We start from the raw sequence: 16,986 nt of genomic DNA on the forward strand, positions 1-16,986 counted from the left end.
CCTGATAATCCCTTCACCTCCTAGGCCATTTTCATTTTTTTCCATTTTTATTTTTTCATCCCTTAATTCCAAGAGCCAAACCTTTTTGATTTTTCAATCAATATTGATATTAGCTGGGTGAGTTGTACTTTTGAATGGCACCATTTATTTTACCATAAAGTGTACTGGAAACCGGGAAAGAAAATCCGATTGTTCTTTGGGTTTTTTATTGAGCACGCTCACTATAAGAAATCAACAAGTATAACCGCATAAGTGTTAAAATTTGATTTTTAATATTCCATACGTGAATTATACATATATTATAAAAAGTAGATGATAACATTACAGATAACTGACATATAAAGGAGAGATCCATTATGAGTGTTAATTATCAATTTTGAAGTTCTCCCAGGAGGAGCAGATTGGAATTTACAGTTTCCAACAATTTGGAATTTTCTGTAGGGCTGTAGGTTATCTATGCTGCCCTAATATGTTTCTCTTGATATTTGATAAGATGAAATAAAGATCTTCTTTTTTTCTGGTAATCTATCCTTAGCACAGATTATTGGAAATGATCCAACTCCTAGCATTCCTATCCATTGGCTGATTAAAAGAGCCATGGTGCATTCAAATTAGCACGACTCCGTTTATCAGCTGTGCTATGTTCATGGCTAGCAGTTCAACTTTATAGAATTAAGGTCAGTTTCACATAACAGTTTTTTTTCATATGTGAAAAATGGTCTGTTTTGTTCAGTGTGTTGGACCCATTTTTGCCATGTGTGTCAGTTTTCACAATCCATGTCACATCCGTTAAGAACGAATCTTAACCTCTCCTACTCAATGAAACAGTATAAAAAAGAAAGAACATGGTTGACATCTGTGCGCCACTATTTTTCTGTTTCACAAAGCCATTGACTTGCTTTTGTTTGATCTGCAACATGGATCAAAGAAGGACATATTTCTGTTTTGATTTTTTTTTGTGGACACTTTGTCAATAAAAAAGAACATGAGATAGGATCATTCATTCTACTGAGTCTATGGTCTTTTCACAGAAATAATGTGTCACAAAAATGATGAGTTAAACTGGCCTTAGGGCAGGTGCAGACAGCCGAAAATTCTCTCGTCCGAGAGAAAGAGGCTGTTTATGCAAATGACACTCTGATTAGAGTGGGATCATAGTGTGATCCGATTCCTCAGATGTCATCTCAGTACAGTACATTGTTTCCCATGCACTCATTGACTTGTATGTCCAAGTGCGATACGAATATCAGATCAAACTTGGACATGCAGTCTCTGAACATGGAAAAAATTGGACACATATTTGCACAGCCTAATAAACTAACATTGGTTTTAGTGTGATACAATATTTTGTCTCGATGACACTTGGATTGGTCTGCACCTGCTCTTAATTTGAAAGGAAAGCGCTCCAGTTCCATTCACAACCACCACTCAACATTGTTTTGCCACTTCCTGTGCACCGCAGCTGCTTAAATATACTAATCGGCATGGGTGTCGAAAGTTGGACCTCCATTTATCTGACACTAATAACCTATGAATACATCACCAATATTGTGGTCTTAGAAAACCTCTCTGCATGGATATTAAATATTCAATGATGCACTGGGGGAGATTTATCAAAATGATGCAAATGAAGATTTCAAGTAACTGTTCACAGCAATGAAACCCTTCAAAACATATTGACGTCATATGTCATATCCCTGACTTGTGGAATCACACAATGAGCCACACCTTTACCAACACATGCCAGCTAATAAAATCAGCCATCATGTGCCTTTAGGAGCCACAGAAATGTCGGGCCTGTTTTACCTTTCCACAACTCTGTGGCGGTGTGCTGTTTTTCATCTAAACAAATTATTTTCAGTAGAGTCTCTTGCTGCTTTACCAACCTGCAACTGATATGGATGAGGTGCACCAAGATTACTATTCATAGATGGAAGATGAGGAGGAGAGGGTGCAGGAACTGGTGTAGGAGGTGGAGGGAACTCTGATGGAACTAGGGCCAGCAATCCTCAGTACCACAAGTGCCGTCCCAGTGTCCAACTCAGTCCTTGCCTCCACAAGGTTCAACCAGTGAACCACTAGGGAAATGTAGCATCTTTGGCCATAAGCACTTGTCCATGTGTTGGTCATCAAGTGGACCTTCCCAATAACTGTGTTGGTCAGGGCACGAGTGATGTTATGGGACATGTTGTGTTGTAAGGTAGGGATGGCTTTCCAAGAAAAATAGTAGCGTCTGGGGTCCAAGTACCGTGGGATGGCCACCACTTTTACGTTGAAGAAAGTCTCATTGTCCCCAAGCCTAAACGGCAACATTTCCAGGGCAAGCAGTCTGGAAATGTGCCCATTTAGTATTTGAACCTGTGAGTGGATGGCTGAGTATTTGCATTTCTGTTCCAATACTTGGGAAAGGGACAGCTGAACTCTGTGCTAGAACAAAGATTTAGACATGGTTGCTGATGGTGCTTGTGAATGTGCAACAACAGTTGCATGGCACAATGCATCCACATCTGCGTCTTGAACAGGGGATTGGCAAGCATGTAGCACAGAGTGAGAGGCATTAGTGTCACCTGCAGACACTAATTGTGGATTCAGGCATTCAGCCCACCTAGTAGCATGGTTTGATATCATGTGCCAGAGCATGCTGGTGGTGGTTAGGCTGGTAGTGGCCCCTGCTGATTTTGGGATGACACAGGTTGCAAATGACAGTTCTTTTATTGTCCACAGTCTTTAAAAAAGACAAAGATTGGGTAACACCAAATTCTTGGCCTTCTTCCTCTGGCCACCCCACTAGCTCTTACTGCTCTTGCTGTAGATCCCTCCCACTTTGCACCACTAGCCTCACTCTACATGGCACCTTTCCAGGTTGGGCCAGTGACTTCATCATCCAGCACCTTGTCTTCCAGTCCCGCACTCTGGTCCTCCTCATTTGTTGATTTAACAACATCCCTCTAGACACTAACTGTCGTCCCCACCGTTGTCTTTTTCTGATCAAATATTCTGGCAGCTGAAATATTTGGGCATCACTACACATGATCTCCTCATATCCCTCTTGAATTGTGGAGGACAAGAGGCCAGAATCAGCAAATGGAAATGTTAAGACTGCCTCAGAGTGTCCAAATGTGGGATCTATTGTCTCCTGGGACTCGCCGTGGTGGGAGGAATGAGGATAAGGATGAGGATGTGGTCCTGGCTTTTGGCTAGTAGTAAGACTGAACTATGTGAAAGACTGGGTGGTTCTGGGAAACATACTGGAAGAATTATCTTCCATCCAACCAATCACTTGTTTGCATTTTTCTGGCTTGGTGTCCCTCGCCCTCCTGCAAAGTGGGACAAAACTATCCCTCATTCACCAGTGGTTTTACTAGAGAAAAGACAATATGTAGCCTTGAAAAGGACTTTTGTTTTAATGGTGCACAGCGGCATACAAGCAATGAAATAGCATTTAAACTTTGCCTATTCAGTATGTGTCAGGCCTCAAGCCAAGCAGCACTTGTGCACCAGGTGCCAGCTCTTCCCTCTGAGCTAATCAGCTCACTGGACAGCTCCTTGGTAACCCAGATACTAGCACCTGAGTTGTTTCTGATTGTCTCCACCCTGAGTTCCTGATTGGCTTCACCCTAATTCCTTTCTTTCAAGATTATTGAGATATCAGCCTTTCATCAAGCTTCCTTTCACCTGCTTCTTCATTCTAAGATTATACTGCTGCTTCCATTTACCGATCCCCTGGCTATTCCTGACTCTGCTACCTGCTGATCCTTTAACTACATTGTTGGTCTGTCCACTGACCCCTTAGCTATTCCTGACTATGTTACATGCTGATCCTTTAACTACCTTGCTGATCCATGTACCGACCTCTAACTATTCCTTACTACGCTACCTGCTGATCCTTTAACTACCTTGCTGCTCTATGCACCAACCCCAGGCTAATTCCTGACTACACTACATGCCGGTGCTGCCCCTAGTTGCAATACCACTACTACAACCCAGGTCAGTCCATAACAGAAAAATCTTGTGCACAAAATGGAGTCTGTTGCAGCCACCCCAAGACAACAAGTTGCTGAACTTCAGAATTTTGGTACCACATACCAAGAAAAAAAATTTAAGCTGCAAACTCAGGTGGTGGGTCAGCAAAAAGAAATTATTTAGTTACAGAGGAAACTTCTGGATTTGCACAACTCCAACACGAAATTAAACACACTCATGCCACTGCCCGCCAAGTTCAGTGGGGATCGTAATCAGTACTGAGGATTCCTTAATCAATGCTGTATCTATTTTCAGATGCAAACTTCTCTGTTTACCCTTGATAGGAAAAACTTCTGATCATCATTAATCTCCTTACTGATGAGGCTCTTGCATGGGCCTCACTTTATGTGGAAAAGAATTCTGACCTCTTTTACGATTTAGTTTCCTTCATCACAGCTATGGATCAATCATTGCTCTACAACTGAAACCAAATTGCATAACCTACGTCAAGAGCTGCACTCTGTAGCTGAATATACCTCCGAATTCCACTGCTGGGTGGCAGACACCACATGAAATTTAGCTGCCCAGAGGAGTCAGTTTCACTGAGGATTATCAGAGCTAATAAAGGATGAACTTGCAAGGTTCGAGATCCCTGATAATTTAGAGGACTTCATTCAATTGTACATCCAAATTGATCAGAAACTCACTGAATGAAGAAAGGAAAGACTGTAAGTATTTGGAAACAACCCTATTATTTTACTCAATCTGCATTAAAAAAACCAACAGGAAAAGGAAACCTGAACCTATGCTAGTTGATGTGATCTGAAAACCTCTCTCTGCAGTGTAGAAGGAGTTAAACCAAATCGCGCGTCGGGATGCGTCTTGCACTACTGGTACGCGTCTTGCACTACTGGTATTAATAAAGGTAGTTTCATTATTTCTTTGGTCCTTTTATTCTCCTCTCAGCCTGGGGTTCTTTTGTATTATTCTTTTTTCCAGCACAACTGTTTTGACTGAGCACGTTGATTTGATACACCCTGTATTTATTGACAACCTTGTGTTGATTTAGAATTTATCTACAGGTTGTGGTACAGTAAAGGGTGTTTTATTGGATGGGAGATATATTTCTCACAGCAGATTAATGTTTGGCTGGGTTTTTCCCTAAAGACAGGACCTGCGATGATGTCATCGTCACGTGGTCAGCCCATGTGATGTCTACCTCACTTGTGGGATGGGTTATGGCCTATGTAATGGAGGTTGGTGTTTGGCACATGGTGAGTGTGTCTGGAAGTTACTGGAGCTTGGCTGGACTTAGCCTGAACTTGTATACAGGATCCCCGTGCTACAGGACTATAGCATCAAGACTCTCAAGAACCCTCGGAATGGCACCTGGCGGATGCCGTGGACCTGGCATCCACTTAGTTAGGCTTGTCCCATGCAAGGGGTGAGTCTGGGACCAGTGGTTCTCCAAACTGAAGTATATTTACATTTTTCCTTACTTTCTGTTAATCTGCTGTTTGCAACGTGACATTAAACCACTGAAATTGAACTTTAAGCCTGTGTGTTACCTCGTTACTGCAGCCCTGCCATTACCTACCAGAGCGAATCCCTACAAGGTATAGTGACTCTGATCACTGGTTTAATGCATTGCAATCTGCCAGCATTGCAATGATTTATACCTGTCAGTGCTGCATTGACAGAAGTTTCTTAGACCATGCTCTGAGCATTGTCTAAAAAGCTTACCATAACTGACTGACCAAGGAGTTGTTATGATGACCTCAGGTTGCCATGGCAATGATTGGCTCTGGTGATGACATTGCAGGGGTGCCAATCAGAAGAGAGAGGGAGTGCCTTTTCCAAGTCTTTCAAATTTTCAAATTGATATTGATTGCGTCATTTAAGGGGCTAAAATGCCCGAAGCATGCGAGCACCACTCCTGGCATTGACAGCTGGGTCTTGCCTTTAACTTATGAGCTATAAAGACACGTCACTCCTTATATAGTATGGTTCCTGGATAAGGGTTACCATTCTCTTATAAATGTGAAAGATTATGTCCGGCACTCAAAAATAATGCTGATCAAATATATTTTATTTTAGGAAACATAATTTAAAAAAACATGACGTTTCGGTCATTTCATTGACCTTCATCAGACTCGGATAAATAAACAGAATAGGACAATGCAATCAATATATGTCATTATCAGACCAATATGAGATACATCAAAGAATAAAAAACAAAAATATATATGAATATAAAGACATATAAAGTATATAGTATATACACATATTAATGTGGCTGGACAAATTGATACAGTAGTTAAAGAGTAATAATGGATGTCATAAGACCTATACAGGAGGCAAATTTATTACAAATTACTCAGAAGTAAATGGTATAACATGGTATAACATACTCATGACCATATTAAAATTTTTTACAATGATTAGAAAAATAATATAAAATCAAAAGTAAAAAGGGAGAAAAGGAATTGTTGGATATTGTATGAAAACAATGTAAAAACCGCTAAAATTCTGATTTGCCAAAGAAAAGGGTTCGCTTACCGGATTAAGATAGTAGAAAAAAAGCCCATAAGATGAGAAAAGTCATGGGAGAATCTGAAAGTGAAGAGACCACCTGTATAATTGCTGTGAATTACTTGCGATATATGGTGTCAGCAAAAAGGTACTTACAAAGGTGATAATAAGTTCCAGTGAAAAGAGTCTTACCATAAATGTGTCATAGAAGATATTCCGGTATACAGTAGAAGCACTATTGGTAACGGGTAGAAGCCAGTAAAAATGTGCTCTAGAAGAAGCAGTGGAAGGGTGCACTCTAAAATAGTGTCATATCCGGAAGTGAAGTGTCGGAAATTGCATGTAAGACATCTGTGGAACGCAAGTGGAAAGCAGGTGGGTCACCTGACCGAACGTGCATCACTGAGGCCTCTCAGAGACGTAAGTGCTCAGTGAAATGCTCGTGTGTAACGCAAACAGGAAAAGGATGGTGCAGGACGCGGTCCAAACTTATTAATACGAGATGGCTTATCGCTGGAACGTGTAAGACAGGTGAGTATCATAGAAATAAAAGGAAAATCACGACGTGACCTGGGAAACATCAAAGAAATCTCATTAGATAAAGTTCAAACTTAAAATGAAGCAATTTATTGGTCTATTTTGTAATTCCACCACGGAGGGGCTATTAAAGTACAGCTAAATTTCATGTGGTGTCTGCCACCCAGCAGTGGAATTCGGAGGTATATTAAAGTACAAGAATATATACCAGGACTACTGAAGATATCATAGACAAATAAGACATATTAACAGAGCACATGCTACTAATGAACATATTAAGGCCTGTTTCACACTTCAGTTTTTCGACGTCAGTCAAGATCCAGCATCTTGGCGGATTGACGGATCCGCTATAAATGTGGCAAAACGGATGCAAGCGGATGATACGGATCCGTTTTTTGACAGATCCGCTGTACGGATTTTTATACGGATCCGTCAAAAAATGGATCCGTATCATCCGCTTGCATCCGTTTTGGTCATCCATTGGATCCGTTTTCTGACGGATCCGTTTTTCCACACCTCCAAAATGGGATGCTCCCAAATATGATTTGCTCTTGGAAACTGCTCCCAAACGTGATTGGATCCTGGAAACTAGGGAAAAACTATATCTAGGGTGTTTTAACACAATATCTTTGAAAGGTTGTAGAGCTAGTGGAGTAATAGTGAATATTAATAGCATCTGTGTGGATTTTGATTTTGAGTGCAATCATTTGGCAATAGGGAGGAACATCCTGCATCGGCGAAAGAAGAGGCGGCAGTGGATTCATCCTATAAATGCAAAGAGATTGACCCTTGGAGCTTTTTCGACACTTTATCGGGAATTGAGGGATAACCCGGACAAGTTCTTCAATTATGTGCGGATGAGACGGGACCTGTTTGAGATTTTGGTGGAGCGTGTCGGAGCGCAAATCCAGAGAAATGCAGGCTCCCGAGTGCTGCAGATGGTGCTATAAAAGAAAAAAAAAAAGATATATTAATATATTGATATTTCATTTGGTGGCCTTGCTGAAAAAAAAAATGAGGTTAAACATGTAGTCATTTGTACTACAGAAATGGTGTGTGGAATATTTACCTTCTGCTCATCATCGTCAACCGGAGGAACGACAGGGCTCTGTAGTATTTATACCAGCTGCTCCTGCATCCTCTCAATCCACTCGGGGCCTGCATCTCCTTGTTGAAGTCCCTCTTGAAGCGATCCCTGAGTGACTGCCACCATATGATAACCCTGTCATCTGTGAAGCAAAAAAAAACAAAGTGGTTAGTTTTCAACACTTCACATGCTGTAATATAAGTTACTGAAATTGGAATACGTATGCACTAAATCCTTGTCCCTCGCATCGAGCTCCTCCCAGTTCTCTATAACCTCCAAGCACACTTCATCCCAAAGCCGTCGGGTGGGTGGTTGGTTGGTCGGCATGGTAGCGGTTCGCCATGTCCCACAGCGGCTCCCGCGGTTGCACAGCCTCAATGAGGGTGTCCACATCTATCATCATCCCCTCTTCGAATGGTCTGTCTGGAGCACGCTGTGAAGCCTGTGAAAAAAAAAAAAAGTTATATTAAATTCAGACACATGAGGTTCATTAATCAATCACCCAAATAAAGTGTTACTTACTGTTCGCCGACCACTGGAAGCACCACCTCGACGACTCTGGGATGTCCTGGGAGTCGCTCTAGTGCGGGCACCGGATTGTGAAGACTATAAAAAAAAAGTTATGTGCTTGGATGGATGCATAGTTATTGTGTGTGCTGTGATGAATGTTTGTGTTGGGTGTAGCATTATGTATGTCAGTGTTTGTATCTGCTAAACTTACACTCTGCGCTCCCCCTCCTTGCATTTCTCCACCCTGCATGTCTCCTCCTGGAAACTCCTCAGATTCAGCTTCCTGTGAAAACATAATACATGCATATAGGGTTTAAAAAAAAGTGTAAAATAAGAGTAAAAAAAACATTATTTATATTACCTCAGTTCACTGATGCTGTGAGGGAGGGCTCCCAGAAGAAGACATTATTGCTGCGGCCTGGCTTGTGGGTCTGCTGCGGCCTGGCTTGCGGGTCTGCTGCGGCCTGGCTGGCGGGTCTGCTGCGGCCTGACTGGCGGGTCCTTCCTGAACGGATCTGCAAGTGTAAAAAGACACTTGTAAAGCTACTATACAAAGGATAATAGAAGCTTTCAGGCCTTTATACTTACTGGGAAAATTGAATTGTTTTCTCTCTCTGCTGCGGCCTGGTTTGCGGGTCCTTTCTGAACGGATCTGCAAGTATGAACACACTTGTAATGCTACTATAGAAAAGATAATAAAAAAAAATGTATGTTCAGATATATTTTGATTGAAAAACTACCCCAAAAAATTGAATGTTGATATGCGCAATGCGCAACCTTCCCAACCCTACACCTCGTGTTCCCCTTTTAAAAAAAAAAACTTAAAAAAAACCCTTGGTATTGTATGTATACCCACACTTTCAAACTGACCTGGTTTTTGGTATTGCATGTGTGTAATTTCCTGCTACAGAGTTAACTGAGAATCTATCAGTGAGCATATTCCACACGTAAAGTGACCTTGTTTAGGTACTGCACGTATACCCACACTTAACGTGACCTTGTTTAGGTATTGCACGTATACCCATACTTAACGTGATCTTGATTAGGTATTGCACGTATACCCATACTTAACATGACCTGGTTTTACAATGATACTACGGACAGTTTTTGGAGACAGTTTTTATTTATTATAATTTTTTTTTTTTTCATTTTTTTTTTAAAGTAGGAGCTACTATGTTCTTTATTTTAAATACCACAGTACATGAAAAAAAAAATTGCTGAAAACATGCTACAGTGACACCACATACAATACACACAACACACAATCACAGCACACTTGGAAATATTCAAATAAAATTACAGTAGTATGAAAATAAAATGCAGTACACATGCAACAACAGAAAAACAAGTCAAGTATGAAAAAAAATGCATAATAAAAATACACACACACACAGACATGAACAATGGGAGGCTACACACACACAGACAGGCTACACACAAGCAGAAAATACACACACACACACAGGTAGTACACACACAAGCCACAAACACACACAGAAATGTCACACACAAATAGGTTATACTCACACTTGCAGGCGTCTTTGTTGGCTGGCTGTTGGTGCTGGCACTGGCAGGCCTCTCGGTCCTGGCTCGTTGGTAGCAGGCCTCTTGGTCCTGACTTGCTGTTGGCAGGTGCTGGCTTCTGGTGGCAGGCCTCTTGATGCTGGCAGTTGCTGGCTGGCTGGCAGGCTGTTTCTGGTCTGTTCTCTTCTCTTCTGTCTTGGTGCTGGTACTGCATGTCTGGGCCCAATTAGCCCACCTTATATAGTTTTTGGACTGTCTGGAAAAGTATCTTTTATTCTGAGCATGCTCAGTGCGAAATAGCGGATTCCGCTAAATGACAGATCCACCGCCCATAGACGGCCATTCTATCAAATGGCGGACAATGGCAGATCCGCCATGATCCGCCATTTTGACGCAGACAAAAAACGTTACAGAGTCAGTCCACCTCAGACAGAATCCGCCAGAAATCTGGCGGATCCGCCAAATAGCGGACGTAACGGACGACCATCCGCCAAAATCCACCACTAATGTAATTCAATGGGAAAAAACGGCGGATCCGCCAAAAAAATAGCAGATCTGCCATTTTCAAAAATTGGCGGATTTTGACTGACGTCAAAAAACTGAAGTGTGAAACAGGCCTAAGAAGGAACATATTAAATGTACTATTGTATATATAATAAATCAATATAGACCTATAATGTCATATTCTCTGTTAAGTCCTTTGGGTTCTAAACTTTGTAAGTAGTGAATCCAGTATGCTTCTCTTATTTGAAGTTTGCTAGCTAGGTCACTGCCTCTTCTGTTAACATTGACTTGCTCTAACACCAAAAAATGTAACTGTGCAATTGTATGACCTGCCATATTGATGTGATATGGAATCAGAAGGTGATGTTTTTTACAATGTATATCCCATTTATGATGTGATACATTTGTGCATTGAGCGCATTGCAGACATGGGAATGTACCCTTACGTTTTGTGGAAAGAAAAGTCTGTATGGGGATTGTACGTGCCGAGCCAATATCCACTCTAGTAATTTTGTTTTTTAAATTACTGGATCTTTTGAAACAAGGAAGGGATGGAACCTGGAATTCAGGAACATTTGGAAAACTGTCCCGCAATATATGCCAAAGTTTATGGATTTTATTATGCAATTTATACATCAAAGGATGGAATGTGTGGACAAAAAGAATTCTATCAGATGTGGAAGCTTTAGTAGTAGTGTTAATTTTATTCCGACATTGTCAGAGTAGTTGTCGAGAATAACCTCTCTGTAAAAATTTATCTTCTATCTCATTCATTCTTTGCGAACATATATTGGGATCACTGACTATTCTTCGCACTCTCTCAAATTGAGAGAGTGGAACAGATTTTTGTATCGCCCTAGAATGGCAACTTTGGTAAAGTAGTAAATTGCTACGGTCAGTGCCTTTAATATAAAGATCTAATGTCAAATTGCCCTCATCATCCTGTAGTACTTTGGTATCCAAGAAATTAATGTCATTTTTATTGAAATTCAGAGTGAAAGTTAATTCAGGCCAGATTTGATTAATTTGGTTAAAGAATTGTTGTAAACTATCATTCATACCTCTCCATAAACAGAAAACATCCTCAATATAAAGATGCATAATAAGCAGTGGGACCGATATAATTCATTAGAATAGATATAATCAAGTTAAAAAAGGACATGAAACAATTTGCGTATGGGGCCACATTGGACCCCATCGCTGTGCCCTGAATTTGAAGGTATCTTTAAAAATGAAAAAAAATTTGTGAGAACAAGTTCTAACAATTCCATAAGAAACTTAATTACTATGGAATCAATAGAAGATCCCTCCAGTAATCTTTTGGTGGCTCCCATGCCCTTTTGATGCTGAATAGATGTATATAGATTATTCACATCAAAAGTTACCAACAAGGTACCTTCCGGTAATTTACCAAATTCCTAATTAGTCATAAAAAAGCCCCCATGTCTAAGAGGAAAGATGGAGTGTTTTTAACATGGGGTGTTAAAATCTTTACTAGTAATATTGATAGAGGAGAAAGGATCGAATCCATTGAGGCGACAATTGGTCTTCCTGGGGGCTTATCCAATCGTTTATGGATTTTAGGTTATATAGTAGATAAAACACTCGAATTAAGAGATCCTTTTAATTAAGAAATCCCTTGCTTTATTATCTATGATCTGTGAGGCTAATGCCTTCTCTAAAATAACTGTTATCTGTTCTTGAATCGATAGGGTGGGATTGTAAGCAAGAGGCTTCTAAACTTCTCGATTAACTAATTGGGATAAAGCCTAATTTACGTAAAAGGAACGATTTATAATGACTGTAGCTCCTCCCTTATCGGCAGGCTTTTTTATAAAATCTTTGTCCTCTATTAATGTCTGTAAAGCAGCTCGGTCTGTTAGATCAAGATTAGACTGAAAAATAAATTCACCCCTGGTAATCCTTCTAGAGTAATCAGATACTTCTCTATTGATTAGTGTAATAAATGTTTCAATTGGATGACTATTCTTAGGTGGTAAAAAAGTGCTACGCAACCTTAAACCTAAATCACTCAAATTGATTTGTGTTGGATGAGTTACAGCCTGGTAATGTTTTATTATTTGGATCACTAAAATGAGCCTTTAATCATACGTTTCTGTAAAACCTCTGTAGGTCAATGTCCAGCTGAAAATAATTAAATTTGTAAGTTGGGCAGAACGACAAACCTTTTTGCAATAAATGTGTTTGTGAGGAGTTTAAATATATAGAAGAAATATTTACCACTAAACTGACATTACCTGGGATCCGGTGTGCATCACGTGCCGGTTGGTTTCTGAAACACTGACCACCCCTCCTCGTCCTTTTCTCGAATAGAATCTCCTGCCGGAGCTTAAAAAAGACGACCTGTTGGAGTCTGTACGTTCGCTGTCTGAACTGGACACCGATGTTCTATACATATTTCGGTAGTATCGATAGTTTGGATGAGAAGAGGAGCCTTGCCATTTATATACCCTTTTGTTCAAGTAATACTGGGTGTCACGAATAAACTCCTGTGGTTTCCATTTCTCAGTTTCTTTCCTGAAAGTGTCCACGTTTTCTTTTGTGTGAGTTTTCACAGTATCCAATTCTTCTTTAGATAAAGTGTCTTTCAGTTGTGTTTCCACGTTAGATACTTTCTCTTGACTATTCTTAATCTCTTTATTAAGATGTTCCAACATCAGCGTCAAGAGGTCCAGTGAACATTTATTTAGAATTTGATCAAATTTTTGACAAAAATCTGGAGTATCTTGGAACAGTGTGGGTCTCAAGGATACACGAAGATCCATTGGAATCCTTTGGGTTTTAATGTATTTGGCAATGGTGATGCTGTGGAGTTCCAAACCAACCAGGTGATGAGACTCTCACTTGAGATCACATGATTTAAATTCACTGCCTGGAATTTGTAAAAATTCTCCCAATGCTGTAACTTGTGAAACAATTTCAGCCACTTGTATTTCACTATATGAGAAGTCGACAGTGGACATCTCTTTATGATAAAAATATTTGTAAAACCACATTAATATGTGTATATACTATACACTTTATATTTCTTTATATTCATATATATTTTTGTTTTTTATTCTTTGATGTATCTCATATTGGTCTGATAATGACATATATTGATTGCATTGTCCTATTCTGTTTATTTATCCTAGTCTGATGAAGGTCAATGAAATGACCGAAACGTCATATTTTTTTGGATTATGTTTCCTAAAATAAAATATCTTTGATCAGCATTATTTTTGAGTGCCGGATATAATCTTTCACATTGCCTTTAACTTAAGCCTAGCTTCTGGCTGCGATAGCGCGGGTACAGCTACTGTGCCCCGCATGATTGCCATGATGTACCCATACGTAAAGTCAGGAAACCCTCTCCAACCGTGATGTATGGGTATGTCAAGGGCCATGAAGGGGTTAGAGAGGCAGCTACTTATTAAATAGTTATAATTCCCAGGGCTCTTCATTCATGCAGCGCAGCACGCCTAAACGTGACGTTTCCACTTTTGCCATTACAGTACAATATATCTAAAAGAACCATTTCCTTCAGCCACGGGGGCAGCATCAACGGCTTTTCACCCTTTCATGGGTGTTTTGTCTGCACACGACACTTTCAGGTGAGCGCTATCATTGCTTGTACTTATCTTTTACCAGACAATATATTTTGCGTGCATTTCTGTCCTTCTCTAGAACCTCGCCAAAATAATGAATGAAGCAGCCTGTTCTTCTGGTATGTACTGTTTCATGGCTTAGTGCAGGCAGACACAATGAATAGAGACAAGTGAACTTGTTAAGTAAGCGTTCGCCAATCTTAAATTCGGAATGAACATAGCATATTCAGATCCATGTTGAGTTTCATGAGCATTTTTATTCAAAGTTGGCAAAATTTGGTCACAGTTCGGTGAATCATCGCATATCTATTCATGGTTTTGTGATTACTTTGCTTAGGATAGTAGTGCTGAATGATGAGCTGGGGGACAGAATGACATGTTTGATGAGGTGAGGGGGTGTGTCTAGGTCAGAGGAGCTGTGGAGTGTATTTTTTTTCTTTAATAACCTAATGTGTGTACATTCTGGCAGAGGAGCAGTTAGAGTAGTGGCGCGACATATATATTTTTTAACTCATAACTTTATGTGTGTTTGTTCCGTTAGTCAATCAAGGTGCAAAAATCATCCACAAATGCCATGACACAATGTCTTCTGTGATTGGCTGCTAAGTTCACATGTCCCTGGCCATATAAAAAATGGACATTCTGATATGCTGGCACCATTTTCTTAGTGCTACAGCGCAGAAAAGCCACTCCTAATACTGCTGCAAGTGAACTTGTCAGTGTCATGAACTCATTTTCTGCTCCACCAGTTGAGAGTTCCCCTTCCGTTCTCCCTCTGGTGGTGACAGGAGGTAGTGCTGTTGGTTTAAGTGGTAGTGATCTGCCACCTGATGAGGAAGATAACGATTGGATCTCTGGAGTATCAGACTGGATATAAGACAGCTGACGCCCTATCCGGGTGCTGGTGATTCAGTCTGCTTCTCAAGTCCTGGACTTCAGCTCTCTTCCCGTCTTCTCAAGTTAAGTATGTTTTTTGCTATTGTTCACACTTGCGCTTGTTGGTCAATTCAGTTTTTTGTGTAATCAGCCTGACCCTGCTGGGACTATGCTGAAATTCCACTCCTATTAATCAGTATTTGCCAATCTGCTTTTTGTCCCTTATTAGATGGGCCTCTTTCTTGCTCTGTCTCAGAATATTTCAGAGTGCTGATATAGGTTTAGAAGTCTAGTGACTTCAGGGTTAATTTTGCTATCAGAAGTGTTGGACAATATTTTTGTAGGTTTTTTTTGGCAGATTGCAGACAGTGTCTTTCCTTTTCTGTCCTTTTTAGTTAGCCGGGCCCCATCGTTTGCTCAGCCTATTTTCCTGCCTTTGTTTGTATTTTCATCTTGTTTCACTGTCAATACATGTGGGGGGCTGTCTTTCCTTTGGGGTCTGCTCTGGGGCAGTTAGTTTTCCTTTTTTCCTGCTTTAGGCTTATGTAGTTCTCCGGTTGTGACGAGGCGTCTAGGACCAATGTAGGAACGCTCCACGACTGCTGCTAGTTGTGCGGTTAAGATCAGGGATCTGCAATCTGCATAGTTACCAACTTCTCTGGTTTTCTGAGACTTAGCTTGTTGTCTTTTTTTTCCTCCTCGGTTTCCCATTCATAACAGAATCACCAGCCATACCGCAGATTCTAGAGTACTCAAAAGCAGGAAAGAATTGTTGGAGAAAGAAAAAAGAAAAAAAAGTGTCAGAATTTTTTTTTTTATTATGTATTTTTTCCTCTTTTTCTCTGGGGCCGTAGGAGGATTTTTTTCTTAATGGAGATTAAGCAGCTGTCTGATCATGTGGAGCAGCTTGCTGCTGAAGTACAGGGAATTTCCACCTACCTTATTCAGTCACATGCTGCTGAACCCAAGATTCCTACTCCTGATGTGTTTTCTGGGGATCGGTCTAAATTTCTGAATTTTAAGAATAATTGTAAATTATTTCTTGCTTTGAAGCCTAACTCATCGAGGAGCTCTGTGCAGCAGGTTAAAATTGTCATCTCCTTGCTGCGCGGCGATCCCCAAGATTGGGCTTTTTCTCTGACACCTGAAAATCCTATTCTGACTAATGTGGATGCATTTTTTCAGGCCTTGGGGTTGTTGTATGATGAACCTAATGCCATTGATCAAGCTGAGAGAACCCTGTTGGCATTAAACCAGGGTCAGGATCCTGCAGAGTTGTACTGTCAAAAATTCCAAAAGTGGGCGGTCCTTACTACATGGAATGATAGTGCATTGGCAGCTCTCTTTCGGAAAGGTTTGTCAGAGACCGTAAAAGATGTTATGGTGGGATTTCCTGTTCCCTCTGGTCTGGATGACTCTATGTCATTAGCCATTCAAGTTGATCAGCGTTTACATGAACGTAAAACTACACGGGAGGCACTGCCATCTTTTGAAGAAATGTCTGAACCTATGCAATGTGATGGGGTTTTGTCTAGGGCGCAACGTCGGGAGTTTAGAAGGCGTAATAAGCTGTGTTTTTTCTGTGGAGACGCCTCTCATACTATTTCTGTCTGCCCTAAATGAGAGAAACGTTTTGCACACACATTTGCTGTGGGCAGTGTACAACCTAAGTTCCTTTTGGCAATTACTCTGATCTGCTCCTTGTCCACATTTTCCACTAAGGCTTTTGTGGATTCAGGAGCAGCTCTGAATCTGATGGATTTGGACTTTGCTAAACGTTGTGGTTTGTCCATGACGCCTCTGCAGATGCCCATTCCTTTAAGGGGTATTGATGCCACTCCTTTG

Source organism: Dendrobates tinctorius, unplaced genomic scaffold (genome assembly GCF_039654945.1).
Source record: "Dendrobates tinctorius isolate UK_male_01 unplaced genomic scaffold, ASM3965494v1 ptg000028l, whole genome shotgun sequence".
NCBI lineage: Eukaryota > Metazoa > Chordata > Amphibia > Anura > Dendrobatidae > Dendrobates > Dendrobates tinctorius.